The 18,674-nt window shown below is 47.3% G+C and overlaps 1 pseudogene; it reads left to right on the forward strand.

Annotated features, from left to right (window-relative positions):
- LOC121569615 overlaps window positions 1-10,572 on the forward strand; it is a 79,719-nt pseudogene extending 69,147 nt beyond the window's left edge.
- Window positions 10,573-18,674: the final 8,102 nt, after the last annotated feature.

Genomic DNA, 18,674 nt, shown 5'->3' on the forward strand with positions numbered 1-18,674 from the left:
GCGAATAATAGCATCAACTGTTGTCACCTTCTCACCAAGCTGCTTGGCGATGGTCTTGTAGCCCATTCCAGCCTTGTGTAGGTCTACAATCTTGTCCCTGACATCATTGGAGAGCTCTTTGGTCTTGGCCATGGTGGAGAGTTTGGAATCTGATTGATTGATTGCTTCTGTGGACAGGTGTATTTTATACAGGTAACAAGCTGAGGTTAGGAGCACTCCCTTTAAGAGTGTGCTCCTAATCTCAGCTCGTTACCTGTATAAAAGACACCTGGGAGCCAGAAATCTTTCTGATTGAGAGGGGGTCAAATACTTATTTCCCTCATTAAAATGCAAATCAATTTATAACATTTTTGACATGCGTTTTTCTGGATTTTGTTGTTGTTATTCTGTCTCTCACTGTTCAATTAAACCTACCATTAAAATTATAGACTGATCATTTCTTTGTCAGTGGGCAAACGTACAAAATCAGCAGGGGATCAAATACTTTTTTCTCTCACTGTAAGAGGAGTGCGTACAGAATGATGATACACTATTGCATGGTCTGTGACATCTCTGCCTTTAAAATAATTGATTCTGAAAAAAAAGTTCCAAAAACGTTCAAAGGTTAGGGGTATTTTCTGCTCATATATTAGAACTGGAGGGTTCCAGTAGAAGCCAACTGTAAATGTAAACAAGGACTACTCAAGGTTGCTGTGATTTTGAGTCATTTTCAAATGCAGCTGTGCTCTTGTGTATTTGGGTGAGTATGTTGGTGGGCAGACAGCTGTTTCCATGTGTGTATGGTCGTAAATCGTGACGGGTATGGTTGTGTGCACGCTTGCACACGCATGTGTTAGTGCGGGTTGGCAGGCTGACTCATTCTAGTAACACACAGAGTGATGCTGGGTTTGAGTTTCTCACCCCTATCCGCTCCACCAGCTCTCTCAGACATAGAATGATTGAGAAAGGGAAGGCCAGGATGTGTTGGGGTGGTAGGATGGTAGTGGGAGGCAGCTGGAGCCACGTGCCCATGTTGGAGGCTCTCGCCTGGGCAGGTGGTGGTATGACGGCCCCAGGCTCTAGTTCTTTCCATAGAGCTCCAGGCCTGTGAGTGCAGAAAGGGGCTAATCCTGACTGCAAGGCAGAGGACACTCTGGCCATCTAACATGGTCTCTCTGTTCACAATCACTTTCTATTACTTTTTCACAGTCACACATAAACATATTTGACCTCTTGCTCACTTATACACTTGCACACATGCACACGTGTGAACACACACACACACACACTTTGTTCGCTTTCACTTTCCTCATCCACATGCACAAACACACACCTACACACATGTCACACAGATATAACACACACACATTCTGTTCCTCACACCTTCCCATTCCAGAGAGACAGCATGTTAACATCCAGGGGTCTGTTACCCAGAGCTTCCTTTCTCATGGTGATGACTCATTGACAGGTGTCACTCGAGATCCCCCTCTGTCACAGCTAGCACTGACAGATAAGAGAAACACAATACATATTCAAGAAACAGAAAACTTGATTGCGCTTACACAGCAGAAACTTCTAAAAAATAACTAATTTATGGTTAACAGGTGTTGGAGCACTTGAAAAAACAGGCAGACATATTTATCTTCTTACTCTCAGGCTTTATACCAACACATATACTGACATTTGACGGATCCTCAGTGACGTCTTCCTCAGATTAAAAAATCACCGTCTGTGTCACACTGTACTGTAAATTACAAGTGTCTTAGTGCCATGTATTAGTCTTGGACTGGGTGAATGTTCAGTATATGTCTAAGTGTGTCTGGGCAATGTGAAATCTTGATGGCTAAGGATATGTGTTGAGCAGAGGAGAGGGATAACAGTGATGGTTCTATAAAGACGGTGTGTATAATGATGTAATGCAGGAGAGGAAAGGCCAGGCCCAGACAAGAGTCCAGACAGTTGAAGGACAAACTATCACGGCTCAGGCTAAGACCCAGATGCAGACACAGGAGGTGGATAGTACGAGTCTCAGAGTTTATTACAGTACAAAGGGCAAGCAATCGGTAGGTCAAGGCAGGCAAAAAGTCGTAATCCAAATCAGAGTCAGGCAGGTACAGGACAGCAGGCAGGATCAGGACAGGCAGAAAGGTCAGAACTGGGAAGACTAGAAAAAACTGGAGACAAATTGCTGTTAGACAGGGGTTTAATTCTAGATACATGGAAAGTGGGATGTATACGGAGGGTGCGGGGCAACAGGTGAACAGCAGAGGGGCTAAGGACCTTAGAGATGGGGAAAGGGACGATAAAATGGGGGGAAAGTTTATGGGACTCCACCCGGAGGGGCAGATCCAGAGTGGAAAGCCATACCCTCTGCCCAAGAAGGTAGCGGGGAGCAGGGGTCCGGTGGCGGTCCGCCTGTCGTCTTGAGAAGAGCGGCCTGGGCTCTCTTCCAGGTACGGCGACAGCGATGGACAAACATCTGAGCAGAAGGTTTGCTGACCTCTTCCTCTTGCTCCAGGAAGAGCGGAGGCTGATATCCCAGGGAACACTCAAAAGGCGAGAGACCAGTAGCAGAACAGGGAAGGGTGTTGTGGGCATATTCCACCCACACGAGTTGCTGGCTCCTGGTGGTGGGATTGGTGGAGATGAGGCAACGAAGAGTCATCTCCAGGTCCTGATTGGCTCGCTCCGACTGGCCGTTAGACTGGAGATGAAAACCAGTGAAGGTGCAGAACGCCTTCCAGAACCGGGATGAGAACTGAAGACCGCGATCGGAGACCATGTCGACCGGAAGTCCATGGATCCGGAAGACGTGCTACACCATGAGCTGGGCCGTCTCGTTAACTGAGTGCAACTTAGGAAGGGGGATAAAATGGGCGGCTTTGGAAAACCTATTCACCACTGTAAGGATGGTGGTGTTGCCCTCTGACGGAGGGGGACCCGTGACGAAGTCCAAGGATATATGGGACCAGTGGCGTTGAGGAACAGGGAGTGGTTGAAGGAGGCCAGCCGGAGCTTGCCGCTGAGTCTTGTTCTGCGCACACACAGTGCAGGCGGCAACGAACGCGGAGACATCAGGAACCATGGTGGGCCACCAAAAACGTTGTCGTACGAAAGTCCGACGGGAGCCAGGATGACAGGTGAGTCTTGAGGAATGTTCCCATTCCAGGACCGGAGCACGGGCAGAGTCCGGGACAAACATCCGGTTAGCCGCTAGACAGGAAGTAGGGAGGATGGTCTCTGGGTCCGATAATGTAGTAGCAGGGCTGTACAGACATCAGAGTGCATCAGGCTTCACATTCTTGGACCCCGTGTGGTAGGAGATAGTGAAATGGAAATGAGTGAATAACAGGGCCCGTCTCGCCTGCCTGGAGTTGAGGCGCTTGGCGGTGCGGAGATATTCCAGGTTCTTATGGTCTTTCCAAACCAAGAATGGGTGTTCCGCCCCTTCTAACCAGTGCCTCCCCTCCTCCAACGCCATCTTGACTGTGAGTAATTCTCGATTTCCCACGTCATAGTTCCTCTCAGCGGGGTTAAGACAATGGGAATGGAAGGCGCAGGGATGTATCTTCTAGTCCTTGGCAGAACACTGGGAAAGGACAGCCCTCACTCCGACGTCCGAGGCGTCGACCTCCATCACGAACTGACGGGACGGGTCCGAATGGATTAAGATGGGAGCTGAAGTGATTTGCTGCTTGAGGTCTGAGAAAGCCTTGTCAGCTTCTGGAGACCATATGAACGGAACCTTGGGAGAGGTGAGTGTAGATAGGGGGGAAGCAAGGGTGCTGTAACCCCAGATGAAACAATGGTAGAAATGAGCAAACCCCAGGAAATGTTGCAGCTGCACCCTGGATGTGGGTTGAGGCCAATCCACCACCGCTCTCACCTTGTCAGGGTCCATCTGAATATTCCCTGCAACGATGACGTATCCTAGGAAAGAGATGGTGGAGCGATGGAACTCACATTTCTCCGCCTTCACAAAAAGCTGGTTCTCCAGGAGACGCTGGAGAACCTGTCGGACATGGAGAACGTGCTCTTGAGCTGACCGGGAATAAATGAGGATGTCGTAGAGGTAGACAAACACAAATCGGTTCAACATGTCAAGGAGCACATCATTGACCAGGGCCTGGAACACTGCGGGAGTGTTGGTCAGTCCGAACTCTAGCCGTGCTGTCTTCCACTCCTCTCATTCCCCTATCCGAACCAGATGGTAGGCGTTCCGAAGGTCCAACTTGGTGAAGATGACCGCCCCCTGGAGAGGCTCAAAAGCCGAGGAGATGAGTGGTAGCGGGTAACAGTTTTTAACTGTAATGTCATTAAGACCTCGGTAGTTGATGCACGGATGCAGGGTCTTGTCCTTCTTCTTCACAAAGAAGAACCCTGCGCCGGTGGTGGAGGCAGATGGACGCATAATCCCTGCAGCGAGAGAGTCCTCAATGTACCCTTCCATAGCTTTGGTCTCCGGACCTGACAGGGTGCAGTGCCCGGGAGAAGGTCGATTTCGCAGTCGTAGGGCCAATGCGGAGGAAGAGATGTGGCGCGGGCAGAGTTGAAAACCTCCCGTAAATCCTGGTACTCCGCGGGAACGCCGGAGAGATCTGAGACTTTACCCAAGCCCGCAGGGAGACGTCCCGGGGCAGGCTGCGCCGACTTCAGAAAATGTGCATGGCAAAATGGACTCCAACCCATGATGGAACCCATAGCCCAGTCGATTAGGGGGTTGTGCCTCTGGAGCCATGAAAACCCCAAAACCATGGGTACATGAGGAGACTCCAGGAGCAGAAACTGCATAGCCTCACTGTGGTTGCCTGACACTCGCCGGTTGATAAGAACCGTATTGTGAGTGACTCTGCCCATAGAGCGCCCATCCAGCACTCTGATGTACATTGGGATGGAAAGGGGTTGAGTGGAGATACCCAGCTCCAACACCAGGGTAGTGTCCATAAAGCACTCGTCGGCCCCAGAGTCAATGAGAACCCGGATGGATTTGGACTGGTCTCCCCACAACAGGGTGGCATAGAGGGGGTTACGAGTAGAGAGAGATTGGAAACCCCTTACGGCTCACCAGTGTACTCGTACCTACTGAAGAGCCTGGTCTTTTAATGGGCAGGTAGATAAGAAATGTCCCGTAGCTCCACAATATAGACAGCTCTTAGTGTTCAGTCTGCGTAAGCGCTCAGCAGGAGACAATCTAGCCCTGCCCAGGTGCATGGGCTCCGGAGGAGGCGAGTCGGCAGCCCTCGGTGATCTCCGAGGGAACTCGGGTGACACCGGACTCTCTCGGAAATGTAGATTTCCGGGATTCCCCGGAGGCGAGGTGGAATTCAAGGAAGAGCGAGGGCGACAGGGAACAGACCCCCTCTCCCTCCTATGCTCCCGTAGCCACCCATTGATCCAGATCATCAAGGCTATGAGGGAGTCGAGGGCCATGGGCAGCTCCCAGGCTGCGAGCTCATCTAAAATCACCTCCGATAATCCTTGAAATAACGTGTCGAACAGGGCTTCCGGGTTCCAGGCACTCTCAGCCACTAATGTGCGAAAATCCACTGTGTAGTCTGCCACACTACTGGAGTCTTGACGTAGTTGGAGCAGCTTACGAGCCACCTCTCTCCCGTACAATGGAGAATCTAACACTTTTCTTACCTCCGCCACAAACACCTCCAGACTGAGGCAAACGGTGGATTGTTGCTCCCACGCCGCCGTAGGCCAGGCGTGGGCCCTCCCGGACATCAGAATTATCAAGTACGCTATCTTCGAGCGGTCCGAGGGGAACGAAGAAGGCTGCAGCTCGAAGATGAGGGAGCACTGGGAGAGAAACGCCCGGCAGGTTCCAGAATCTCCAGCGTAGCGCTCCAGAGGAGGTAAGCGAGGTTCTCGGGACACCGGGGTAGGCTGGGAAGAAGCGACACTGGTGGCGGGGTTGCTGAGAGTCTGGGGGGGTTATTGTTGTTGCTTGCTGCCTAGTTGGGAATCTGTAGAATTGCTCCAGCAATGTATTCTGCCAGGGTATGGAGTCCCTCCATAAGGCATTGTAGTAACCCCTCGTGTCTTCCAATGGTAACTCCTTGGGAGGAGACAGCGTTGCGGAGCTGGTCCGAGTCTGCTGGGTCAGTCATGGCCAGTTCGTACTATCACGGCTCAGGCTAAGACCCAGATGCAGACACAGGAGGCGGATAGTATGAGTCTCAGAGTTTATTACAGTACAAAAGGCAGGCAATCGGTAGGTCAAGGCAGGCAAAGAGTCGTAATCCAAATCAGAGTCAGGCAGGTACAGGAAGGCAGGCAGGATCAGGACAGGCAGAAAGGTCAGAACTGGGAAGACTAGAAAAAGCAAAAACTAGCGCACAGGAAACACAGGAACATGCTGGTAGGACTTGACGGGACAAGACAAACTGGCAACAGACAAACAGAAAACGCAGGTATAAATACACATGAAGTAATGGGAGACACCTGGTGGGGATTGGAGACAATCACAAGACAGGTGAAACAGATCAGGGTGTGACACAAACTGCCTAATGACTCCATGTGTTAATGTCAGCTCAGCTCCTCTCCTCACTCTCAATATGTCCTCATGATACTTACTCATACATGTTGGGTATGAAGTGTTAGCACTGGTGCAGTACTCACTTTTCTGTTTTGGAAATATATATACACAGTCTTACTGTACTACTGTAATGTGAGACTGGTGTTAAAAAGACTCATGTTTATGTGCAGCAGTTCTAATAAACACACTTGTGGGAACGTACACACACACACAAACAAATACACTCTAAAACAGCAGCATGCACAGCATTCCTGACATCTACAGTACCTCCTCTATCCCAGGCAGGCCTTTTATGGTCACAGTGATCAATACTGCACATGTTTTATAGTGAGTCCAGGCTTCAAACATTCCCATCTCTAACTCTCACTCCCTTCCTGCTCCTCTCACCCCTCTCCTCTCACACTATAGGAGACACTAACCAGGGGGCTGAGGAGCTCCAGCTCAAGGGTTGCGTCCCTATGGGCCCTGGTCAAAAGTAGTGTACTATGTAGGGAATATGGTGCCATTTGGGACACACCTACAGTATGTCTACTAACAGCCAAGCCTCCACTCCCTCCAGCGTTCAGCAGACCTTTCTTGGCCTCCCTCTATCTGGGCTCCCAATCTGCCTGTGAGGGGGAAGGAAGGTGCTGTGGAGCTCCTTTAAAGCTCAGCCTAAGCTCTTATTTCATGGTTGGGTTTACCTTTCAGTCCGACTCACAATGAGCCATGCACCATTGGAGCTACTTAGCAGGGAAATACATTTTGTAATTTTTTTGTGGAGGTGTCACTCTGTGCAGAAGGCAACCTGGCTCTGGACCCCTGTTCCCTCACCACCCTCACCCCCTCACACTCCCCTGGGGGCAGGCAGGCAGGAGGGTTAGGGCTCTGCTCCAGTGCCTTGGCTAATGTGGGTCTGCGGTGTGACTCCCTGCGCCACTTGTTTTGGCCAGGCCTCCTGCTGGTTTAACTGGTGCAGTTGGACTGGCTGCCTGTAGCCCACGGCTAACCTACATAGACAGGCTTCATCTCCCCCACACACACATCCATTTTAATACAGCACTACACACCACGCCACACCACACTACACAACACCACACTACACTACACAATGCCATTTACACACCAGAACAATTTTGGCTCCCCTCTCAGCTACATTTGAATATCTTTTTCTTTGGTTTGATATCCTATTGTTGTACAGTACAGCCCCTCAAAATACCCCCATTTATTTCACTGTGCTGAAACTGTGTTGTTGGGTTGGAACGTATATTCATTTGGGGTATACCAGAGAGTAGATTGGATCTAATACATGTGGAGATTGCAGTCTGTCTCAATTTCAGAGAGAACACTTGTTTGGATTTAGGCATTTATATCTCCTTTCCTCTCCGTAATGAATCTGTTACTCCTGCTGTTGAACTTTAAGAAGTGAAGCTCTTTGGTCTAACTCTACTATCTCTGTCTAAATCCTCTCACTCATCCGCTTTCATGATAAGATATTGTGTGCTCCGATTTCTTTGATCTTCCTTCATATTTAACTAATTCTCTATTTTTCTCTCTCTCCCTCTCTCTCTCTCCCTCTCTCATCCCTCTGTCTTCATCACTCCTCTTCATCTCTCTCCCCTCTCTCTCTTCATCCATCCATCCCTCTCTCTCTCTCTCTCTTTGTCTCTCTCTCTGTCTCTCTCTCCCTCCACCCTCTCTCTTCATCCATCCATGTATCTTTCTCTCTCTCTCTCTCTCTCTCTCTCTCTCTCTCTCTCTCTCTCTTTCTCTCTGTTTTTCTCTCTGTCTCTCTCTCCATCTCTCTCTCCATCTCTCCATGTAGAGTCTGTGAGCAGGTGAGTGCGGGACCCTGTCTGCCCCACTGTCCAGCGACATAATGAGCTGGAGCTTCCTCACGCGGCTGCTGGAGGAGATCCACAACCACTCCACCTTCGTGGGGAAGCTGTGGCTCACCGTGCTTGTCGTCTTCCGCATCGTTCTCACCGCCGTCGGGGGAGAGTCCATCTACTACGACGAGCAGAGCAAGTTCGTCTGCAACTCGGGCCAGCCGGGCTGCGAGAACGTCTGCTATGACGCCTTCGCGCCACTATCGCACGTCCGCTTCTGGGTCTTCCAGATCATCCTGGTGGCCATGCCATCTCTCATGTACATGGGCTACGCCGTCAACAAGATCGCCCGGCTGGACGAGGACAAGGGCGGGGGAGGGGTGACCACTGAGACAGGGGGGAGGGGGTGGAGGGGGCTACACCCACCGGAGGCCCAGGAAGATCTGCTTCGGGGCACGGCAGAACCGGGGTATAGAGGAGGATCAGGACCAGGACCAAGAGGATGATCCTATGATCTACGAGGTGCCTGAGCCCGAGCCACCTCGCCGGGTCGACCCGCTGGCCCCACGGCCCAAGCCCAAGGTACGCCATGACGGGCGGCGGCGTATCCAGGGTGACGGGCTGATGCGTATCTACGTGATGCAGCTGGTGACTCGCGCGGCGCTGGAGGCAGGCTTCCTGGCGGGCCAGTACCTGCTGTACGGCTTCCGCGTGATTCCCGTGTTCGTGTGCTCCTTCAACCCCTGCCCCCACAGTGTGGACTGCTTCGTGTCGCGACCCACGGAGAAGACCATCTTCCTGCGCATCATGTATGGCGTCACTGTGCTCTGCCTCACCCTCAACGTGTGGGAGATGCTGCACCTGGGCATCGGGACCATCTGTGACATCCTGCGCCGTCGCCGCTGCCCACCCCAGGAGGACGAGTACCAGCTGGGGCTGCTGGGGCCCAGCGTGGGGGTCTCCGTGGGGGTGCCAGGGCCGGAGCCGAGCGCAGGGGAAGGGGTGGTGGGCGATGGAGGTGCTGACTACGTGGGGTACCCATTCTCGTGGAACGCCCCGTCGGCTCCGCCGGGCTACAACATCGTGGTGAAGCCGGAGCAGATCCCCTACACGGACTTGAGCAACGCCAAGATGGCGTGCAAGCAGAACCGGGCCAACATCGCCCAGGAGGAGCAGCAGCAGTTTGGGAGCAACGAGGACAATTTCCCCACGGGAGGGGAGGCCCGCGTGGCCCTCAACAAGGACATGATCCTGCATGCCCATGACCAGCTAGAGGCCGCCATCCAGGCCTACAGCCAGCAGCACAGGGCAGAGGAACACCTGGGGGACAACCATGATGACAAGCCCCAGAGCAACATCACCCAGGCCCAGCCGCAGCCTCAGCCTCAGCCTCACAAGGAGCGCAAGCACCGCTTCAAACACGGCAAGGGGGGCAGCAGTGGAGGAGGGACTGGGAGCAGCAGCAACAGCAGCAGTAGCAAGTCAGGGGAGGGTAAGCCCTCTGTGTGGATTTGACCCTGTATACACACATATAGACATACAAACACACACACACACACACACACTCCAGGCCTGGCCTGAGCCAGCACTGACGGAGCCCCATATCCCTGTAGTGTGTGTGTCAGTGAGGGAAGGGGTGGCCCCGAAAATGCTAGGGCCGGCTCTGAATGGAGGGCTGAGGTAGTGGGATGTCATGCTGTCTTTCTGTGGATATTTCAACACCATGTTGTGCCTTTACAAATCCCACAAGCTGGAGACCAGCCTACAGTAGTAGTATGTTAGTGTGGACAGGTGAAGAGAGGTGTGTCAGGAGCATTAGTGATTTTGCAGCAGGCAGTTGTTTGTCTGGGCTGTCGCTGTCTAACCTAAAACCCACCGACACAACTCTCTGAAACAGTCTCTAGTGTTTCTGTCCTTCGCTTTTCCAGTTCCGAAGCAGACACTTGTTCTCTGTTGTCTTCCTACTGTCCCTGTCTTCCAGTAGCCTGACAATTCACACTAAATTATTTTGTTGTTCGCTGCATACTTTAGTCTGAGCCTGCCATCTTCTGAGCCTGCCATCGTTTAAGTCGTTTGTGGGGACGAGGGGCACGTGGGGCATTGTACAAAACAAAGTAATCAGCGATTGAATCGTCTCTAACCAATCAGAGCCCATGACGAATGTTCAAACCGCCGCTTTACCCACGTGTGTTCTGGCTCTGGCCCAACCCATCGGTTTCTGGACCAATCAGATGGCCTCGAATGTGTTCGCATTCGGTGAAGGGTCGGGGAGGTACTCTCATCCAGACTCATTGCAGAGAAGAAACTAACGTCTGTGGGTGTGGCATAGTGTTTGGGGGATTCTGGGCAGCCAGGCAAGTTTTCCAGAGGATATTGGGCTGAAAAAAAGTATAAATCGTTATCACCGTCTCTTTTTGGGGATTTCTGATCCATTTATTTATATCCGTCCATTCTCTTGGTGATCCTGATTTCCATTCCAGATTTCGATCAAGCTAATCTGCTGGCTGACTTTCTGCAAAGTCACGGACTTCATAATACATTGGCATCAGAATGAATAGACATCATAATGCAATGACATCATAATGCAATGAATGACATCGTAATACAAAGACAGTATAAAACAATGACTTTATAATGCAATGACATCATAATGCAATGACTTCATAATGCAATGATAATAATGAAAAGGTCAATCATAATGTCGATGTTCACCTTCCCTGAAGGCTATTGTCTGTCTGTTATCTCTCTAAGGTCACTGATGTTTAATGTGTATGTGACATTATATCTGACCAAGGCCAAGTCTTTGAGTGCATCCTCCAAAGGTGGAGAGGGACAGTTCATGGCTTGATCAAATGAAAGTGGTCAGGGAGATGGTTGATGGAGATGGAGTCTGGTGAAGACCTTTGTAGAGGGCTACTCTGGGAACCAGCCCGAGTCATGGAACCACTGGAGTTCACCTCCTTCACAATGTGTATGAGAAGCATGAATTAATACCATTTATTGTTAACTCCCTCTGTAAACATGCACTCTTTTCACTTTATTTTCTCTGTGTTTCTCCGTCTCTAGTTCTCTCCAGTTTGGACCTGTGTAAGGTTTTCTCAGTACTGGGTTGACATATCTGTCTGGTTATTGAGTGCCCCCTAGTGGTATAGCTTTTAAACTAAGGCTTTATCATCCCCTTAGTACAAAATGACTTGCTTTCTTTTGGTAACTTACTAGTACTTACTAATTTCTAGTTACCAATGATCACCCAGCATTCCAAACACCTAAAGTTAGTCTCTACAGTTACACTGTTCGTTTTCCACTGGCAATTTCCTTTTCAACCTCTTTCTTACAAGAGTCTTCCATACAGTGTTCTATATGAGACCAACAAGGCTGCAATAAAAACAGCTCTCTAAGCTAGCTGTGTTGATGAAGATCTGCCTCTCTGTTCTCCTCTGTCCAAGTATTTCTCAGATCTGCCATATAGGCTGCATCCCAAATAGTACCATATTTGCCCTGGTCAAAAGTACTGCAATATATACACTGTGTGCACAATTATTAAGCAAGTTGTATGTTTGAGGATTAATTGTATTATTGAACAACTACAGTGCTCTCGGTCAATCCAAAATGTTAATAAACCTCAAACCTGAATATTTAAGAAAGTAAAAGTGAGGTTTTTGCTTTTTTGGAGAATATCTGTGTGCACAATTATTATGCAACTAAATGAAAACGAAAAGTTCCCCATCTCACTTGTTTGTTTTCATCTGTTAAAGTGAGAATAATAAACAAACAACTCAAAAATTACAAATAAACATTTCTGACATTTCAACAACAACAAAAAAATAAGTGACCAATATAGCCACCCTTCTTTTCAATAACAGTCATAAGCCTTCCATCCATGGAGTCTGTCAGTTTCTTGATCTGTTGACGATCAACTTTTTGTGCAGCAGCAACCACAGCCTCCCAGACACTGGTCAGAGAGGTGTACTGTTTTCCTTCACCGTAAATCGACCGTTTAAGAAGGGACCACAAGTTCTTAATAGGGTTTAGGTCAGGTGAGGAAGGGGACCATGTCATTATTCTTTCATCTTTAAGGCCTTTACTGGCTAGCCACGCAGTGGAGTACTTCGATGCATGCGATGGAGCATTGTCCTGCATAAAAATCATGGTCTCCTTGAAAGATTCAGACTTTTTCCTGTACCACTGCTTGAAGAAAGTGTCTTCTAAAAACTGGCAGTAGGTTTGGGAGTTGAGTTTGAGTCCATCTTCAACCTGAAAAGGTCCAACTAGCTCATCTTTAATAATACCAGCCCATACCAGTACCCCACCTCCACCTTGCTGGCGTCTGTGTCGAAGTGGAGCTCCGTGCCCGTTACGGATTCAGCCACGGGCCCATCCATCTGGTCCGTCAAGAGTCACTCTCATCTCATCAGTCCATAAAACCTTTGAAAAATCTGTCTTCAGATATTTCTTGGCCAGTCTTGACATTTCAACTTATGTGTCTTGTTCAGTGGTGGTCGGGTTTCAGCCTTCCTTACCTTGGCCATGTCTCTGAGCACTGAACACCTTGTACTTCTGGGCACTCCAGGTAGGTTGCAGTTCTGGAATATGACAGCACTGGAGGATAATGGTTTCCTGGTAGCTTCACGTTTGATTCTTCTCAAATCATTAGCAGTTAATTTGCGTCTTTTTTTCTCAACACGGTTCTTGCGACCCTGTTGACTATTTGCAACAAAACGTTTGATGGTTCTGTGATCACGCCCCAATATCTTAGCAATTTCAAGAGTGCTGCATCCCTTTGAAATATTTTTGCCTGAGGAAAAGAAGCTGCCTAATAATTATACACAGCTTGATATAGGGTGTTGATCTCCTTAGGCCACACCCTCCCTCATTACACAAATACACATCACCTGATATGCTTAAATCCAATAAGCATTCCAGTTTATACAGCTTGGAGTTGGGAAATATGCATAATAATGATGATATGGTCAAAATACTGACTTGCCTAATAATTATGCACACAGTGTACAGTGGCTTGCGACAGTGTCCACCCCTCCTTGGCATTTTTCCTATTTTGTTGCCTTACAACCTGGAATTAAAATTGATTTTGTATCATTTGATTTACACAACATGCCTTCCACTTTGAAAATGCAAAATATTTTTTGGGGCGAAACAAACAAGAAATAAGACAAAAAAACAGAAAACTTGAGCGTGCATAACTATTCACCCCCCCAAAGTCAATACTTTGTAGTGCCACCTTTTGCAGCAATTACAGCTGCAAGTCTCTTGGGGTATGTCTCTATAAGCTTGGCACATCTAGCCACTGGGATTTTTGCCCATTCTTCAAGGCAAAACTGCTCCAACTCCTTCAAGTTGGATGGGTTCCGCTGGTGTACAGCAATCTTTAAGTCATACCACAGATTCTCAATTGGATTGAGGTCTGGGCTTTGACTAGGCCATTCCAAGATATGTAAATGTTTCCCCTTAAACCACTCAAGTGTTGCTTTAGCAGTATGCTTAGGGTCATTGTCCTGCTGGAAGGTGAACCTCTGTCCCAGTCTTAAATCTCTGGAAGACAGAAACAGGTTTCCCTCAAGAATTTCCCTATATTTAGCGCCATCCATCATTCCTTCAATTCTGACCAGTTTCCCAGTCCCTGCCGATGAAAAACATCCCCACAGCATGATGCTGCCACCACCATGCTTCACTGTGGGGATGGTGTTCTCGGGGTGATGAGAGGTATTGGGTTTGTGCCAGACATAACGTTTTCCTTGATGGCCAAAAGTCTCATTTGACCAGAGTACCTTCTTCCATATGTTTGGGGAGTCTCCCACATGCCTTTTGGCGAACACCAAACGTGTTTGCTTATTTTTTTCTTTATGCAATGGCTTTTTTTTCTGGCCACTGTTCCGTAAAACCCAGCTCTGTGGAGTGTACGGCTTAAAGTAGTCCTATGGACAGATACTCCAATCTCCGCTGTGGAGCTTTGCAGCTCCTTCAGGGTTATCTTTGGTCTCTTTGTTGCCTCTTTGATTAATGCCCTCCCTGCCTGGTCCGTGAGTGTTGGTGGGCGGCCCTCTCTTGGCAGGTTTGTTGTGGTGCCATATTCTTTCCATTTTTTTATAATGGATTTAATGGTGCTCCGTGGGATGTTCAAAGTTTCGGATATTGTTTTATAACCCAACCCTGATCTGTACTTCTCCACAACTTTGTCCCTGACCTGTTTGGAGAGCTCCTTGGTCTTCATGGTGCCGCTTGCTTAGTGGTGCCCCTTGCTTAGTGGTGTTGCAGACTCTGGGGCCTTTCAGAACAGGTGTATGTATATATACTGAGATCATCTGACAAATCACGTGACACTTAGATTGCACACAGGTGGACTTTATTTAACTAATTATGTGACTTCTGAAGGTAATTGGTTGCACAACATCTTATATAGGGGCTTCATAGCAAAGGGGGTGAATACATATGCACGCACCACTTTTCCGTTATTTATTTTTTAGAATTTTTTGAAACAAGTTATTTTTTTCATTTCACTTCACCAATTTGGTCTATTTTGTGTATGTCCATTACATGAAATCCAAATAAAAATACATTTAAATTACAGGTTGTAATGCAACAAATAGGAAAAACGCCAAGGGGGATGAATACTTTTGCAAGGCACTGTAGGGAATAGGGTGCCATTTGGGATGAAGCCATAGAGACCAAACACTGTTAGTGTGATGAAGGCAGCGTCACTGCCATTGCCAAGACAACTTTAGGCTACTATGCAGCCAAGGAATACTGTGGCCATACTACCTGAATCATAAAGGAGATGAACCTGTGTACTGTATGTAAGACCAATCCTTTGTATTTTTTGTAAAATAAACAATATATATTGTTTTTACAGATAATTTCTTCTAGAATTTGTTTTCTGTCATTGCCTTCAAATTGTAAAAATAATATATTTTTATAGGTACAGTAGTTGTGTATCATGTTGTTGATGTGTAAAATAAAAAATGTAATTGCCAAATGTGTCCTTGTATGGAAATAGACGCGTATTTGCCATGTAGCAAACTTCTGGGCCCATATTCAGAAATCATCTCAGAGTAGGAGTGCTGATCTAGGATCAGTTTGGCCTTTAAGATTGTAATTACACTCAGTGTACAAAACATTAAGAACACCTGCTCTCACCTGATCCATTATTAATGCCACTTGTTAAATCCACTTCAATCAGTGTAGATGAAGGGGAGGAGACAGGTTAAAGAAGGAGTTTTAAGCCTTGAGACAATTGAGACATGGATTGTGTATGTGTGCCATATTTAAGTGCCTTTCAACGGGGTATGGTAGTAGGTGCCAGGCGCACCGATCTGTGTCAAGAACTGCAACGCTGCTGGGTTTTTCATGCTCAATAGTTTCCTGTGTGTATCAAGAATGGTCCACCACCCAAAGGACATCCAGTCAATTTAACACAATTGTGGGAAGCATTGGAGTCAACATGGGTCAGCATCCCTGTGGAATGCTTTCGACACCTTCTGAGGGCAAAAGAGGGGGGGAGGTATTCGTAATGTTTTGTACACTCAGATATTAGCAAGGTATTCTTAATGTTTTGAACACTGTAGATCAGCAATACTACTCTGAGACGCTTTGTGAATACGGGCCCTGGTCTGTGTCTTATTAAAAAGTTCTGAGTAGTGAGTAGTGCTGACCAGCTGTGTGTATAGGAGCGTGCCAGGTTTTGGGAATGGGGGAGAAACTGCCAAATCTTTCTTAGCTCTGCTCGACAGTAACATTTCCCAATTTTAGGACTAATAATCCTGCTCTTTCTGTCCTAGTTGTAGTGTTGGTTTACTATGGGTAGACCTTTCTCCTGTTAGGCCTCATTTAAATCTCACTAACCTATATAAACTAATAGTACTTCATAACCTATAGTAACCAATTCAAATGAGAAAAAAAAAACACTCCTTGTAAGCAGTGGCGGCTCCTGAAAAAATTCTCAGGAGGGGCAATTTTTCTGATGATTTAGGTGACCTACACACATTTAAAAAAAGATATGTCCAGCAACAACATGAAGACAGGGGCAGCATATAAGTCAATACCAGAAGCATTTATTGACTGATCTCAAAAGTGTTGGCTTACCAGGGTTGGTGGAGCCCTCAGTTTCATCTTTGCCTCGCAAAGCTAACTCAAACACTCCGCAAAACTTCACACACTGGATTAGCCGGCTGAGGATGTGGCGGTTCTTGCTAATGTCGTAGTAAATATATTTGTTATAGTGAATATGGAATATGATATGTTGAGTAAAATGTTGTGCTAAGATCTATTTAGGTCAGGAGCTGGTTATAAGTTATGTTCCTATCCAATAACAATGGACAAAAGGGTCCTATCTTGTCAGCCTTGTCAGCAGGTGGCCAAGGACAACACCCACGCCATAGGCCTCTCAGTTCTTCCAACTCACGAGTTCTTGCTCTGAGGACACACACACACACACAAACACACACACACATCATCACTGTTAAACACACACACACACACACATCATCACTGTTAAACACACACACACACACACACACACACAAAAATCCCCTCTCTTAGGCTGAACATTTGAAGACAGAGAACCCGACTCAGAGCCAATGCAACAGTGACAGTAGCCTGGAGGGGACCTCGCCCAACTCATCAGGACCAATCAGAAGATCAGAACTACTAGATTGAACCTACTTCATTTATTGCATAAAATGTCTGCACACAATGTTTCGGGCTCTCTTCAGATAATAATAATAATAATAATAATAATATGCCATTTAGCAGACGCTTTTATCCAAAGCGACTTACAGTCATGCGTGCATACATTTTTGTGTATGGGTGGTCCCGGGGATCGAACCCACTACCTTGGCGTTACAAGCACCATGCTCTACCAGCTGAGCTACAGAAAGTGGATACTCATGGATGCGCATTGCAATTGTAAAATGTCAACACAATTGGAGACACCACGTCATTTTTGGAGACATGTTATTGACAGTAAACTATTGTAGATGCGACTGCTAACTAAATAAAACATTTTAGCTGGCTAGCTAATCATCTTAGCTAAATGTGGGGCAAACAATTCAGTTATTTACCGTTAATTTGAGGGATTGGGGTGAAAGAAATCGAGTTACATAGTGATACTTTACGATATACTGTATTGACAATATCGCAATATTTTAGCGCTAGTTGGCTGTACCTGCACCAAAACACCATTATTGTTCCTTCATAGCTTGTTCTCAATCTTTTCACATTGGGAGCCAATTTGTTTTCAGCACTTTTATTTCCATGACTGATCAAAACTCGTTCTCATGGCTTTCTGATCCCTCTGCAACAGACATATGGTGCGCAATAAAATCACAGTATCGAATCGCAATACGTATAGAATCATGAGACTCGCAATGCTGATGCATATATCTTATCGTGAGGTTCCTGGCAATTCCCAGCCCAAGTTCATTTGCCACAACAAATCTCTTCGCTAGCAAACGCAATGTGTCTCCAGCAATGTTTACTTTTTTGACGTTCTATGGCATCTCCACTTTCCAAGCATATATGACCACATGTAATATTTTGGTAAGTGATGCAAATAGTGAACTATGTAGGGCCAGGATGTAAAATATATGTAGCTGCAGCAATTTCTCTTATCTGATATGGTAAGTAATGGGGCTTGATTTATAGCTCCCTAAGAGTTTGACGAACGGGTCCGTGAACGCGATTGCAGATATCTTTACCTCTGAATAAACTGCCTTATATTATACAATTATCCACCTTGTCCAAAAGTCTCTACTTTTTCTCCGTTCTCCAGTAAACTTGTTTTATCAACAATAGTAAGGTTCAATGACACAGAAAGCAGTTCAATGTCGGGTACAGTCGCTCTCTTACCAGGATCGCGGTCCGCTCTGACCAGGGTGAAGGTGGCCGGCTCCACCTCTCTGCCAGCAGCGTTTTCATTATTTAGTCCGTTCGTAGCGGGTATGTACACGATCAACAAGATCAGTCCAAAACCGAAGATCAGTCCAAAGCAGAATGTTTGCAGAATGTTTGTAAACTAAGTCTACAAATTAAAAACATAAAATAACGCCACACTGCAGGTCGCAACATAGACGCTGATAGCCGCCATTGTCTTAGTTACGTTCAACGTTACGTCACGTATGAAAGCGCGTAAGTGCATGCACACAGACACCCATAGAGAATGTATTGAAAGCTTTGAAATGTGAAAAAAATAGATTTTACATGACAGGCTATGAGAGACTTCTGGGCGATTTTCAACCTGACTGAAATCGCCCAAAAACGAGCGGGGGCCATTTGAAGCACGACTTTAGCCTGATTTGACATTTAGTGGCTGGCAGATCAGACGTGAACAC

Source organism: Coregonus clupeaformis, chromosome 35 (assembly GCF_020615455.1).
Source record: "Coregonus clupeaformis isolate EN_2021a chromosome 35, ASM2061545v1, whole genome shotgun sequence".
Taxonomy (NCBI): domain Eukaryota; kingdom Metazoa; phylum Chordata; class Actinopteri; order Salmoniformes; family Salmonidae; genus Coregonus; species Coregonus clupeaformis.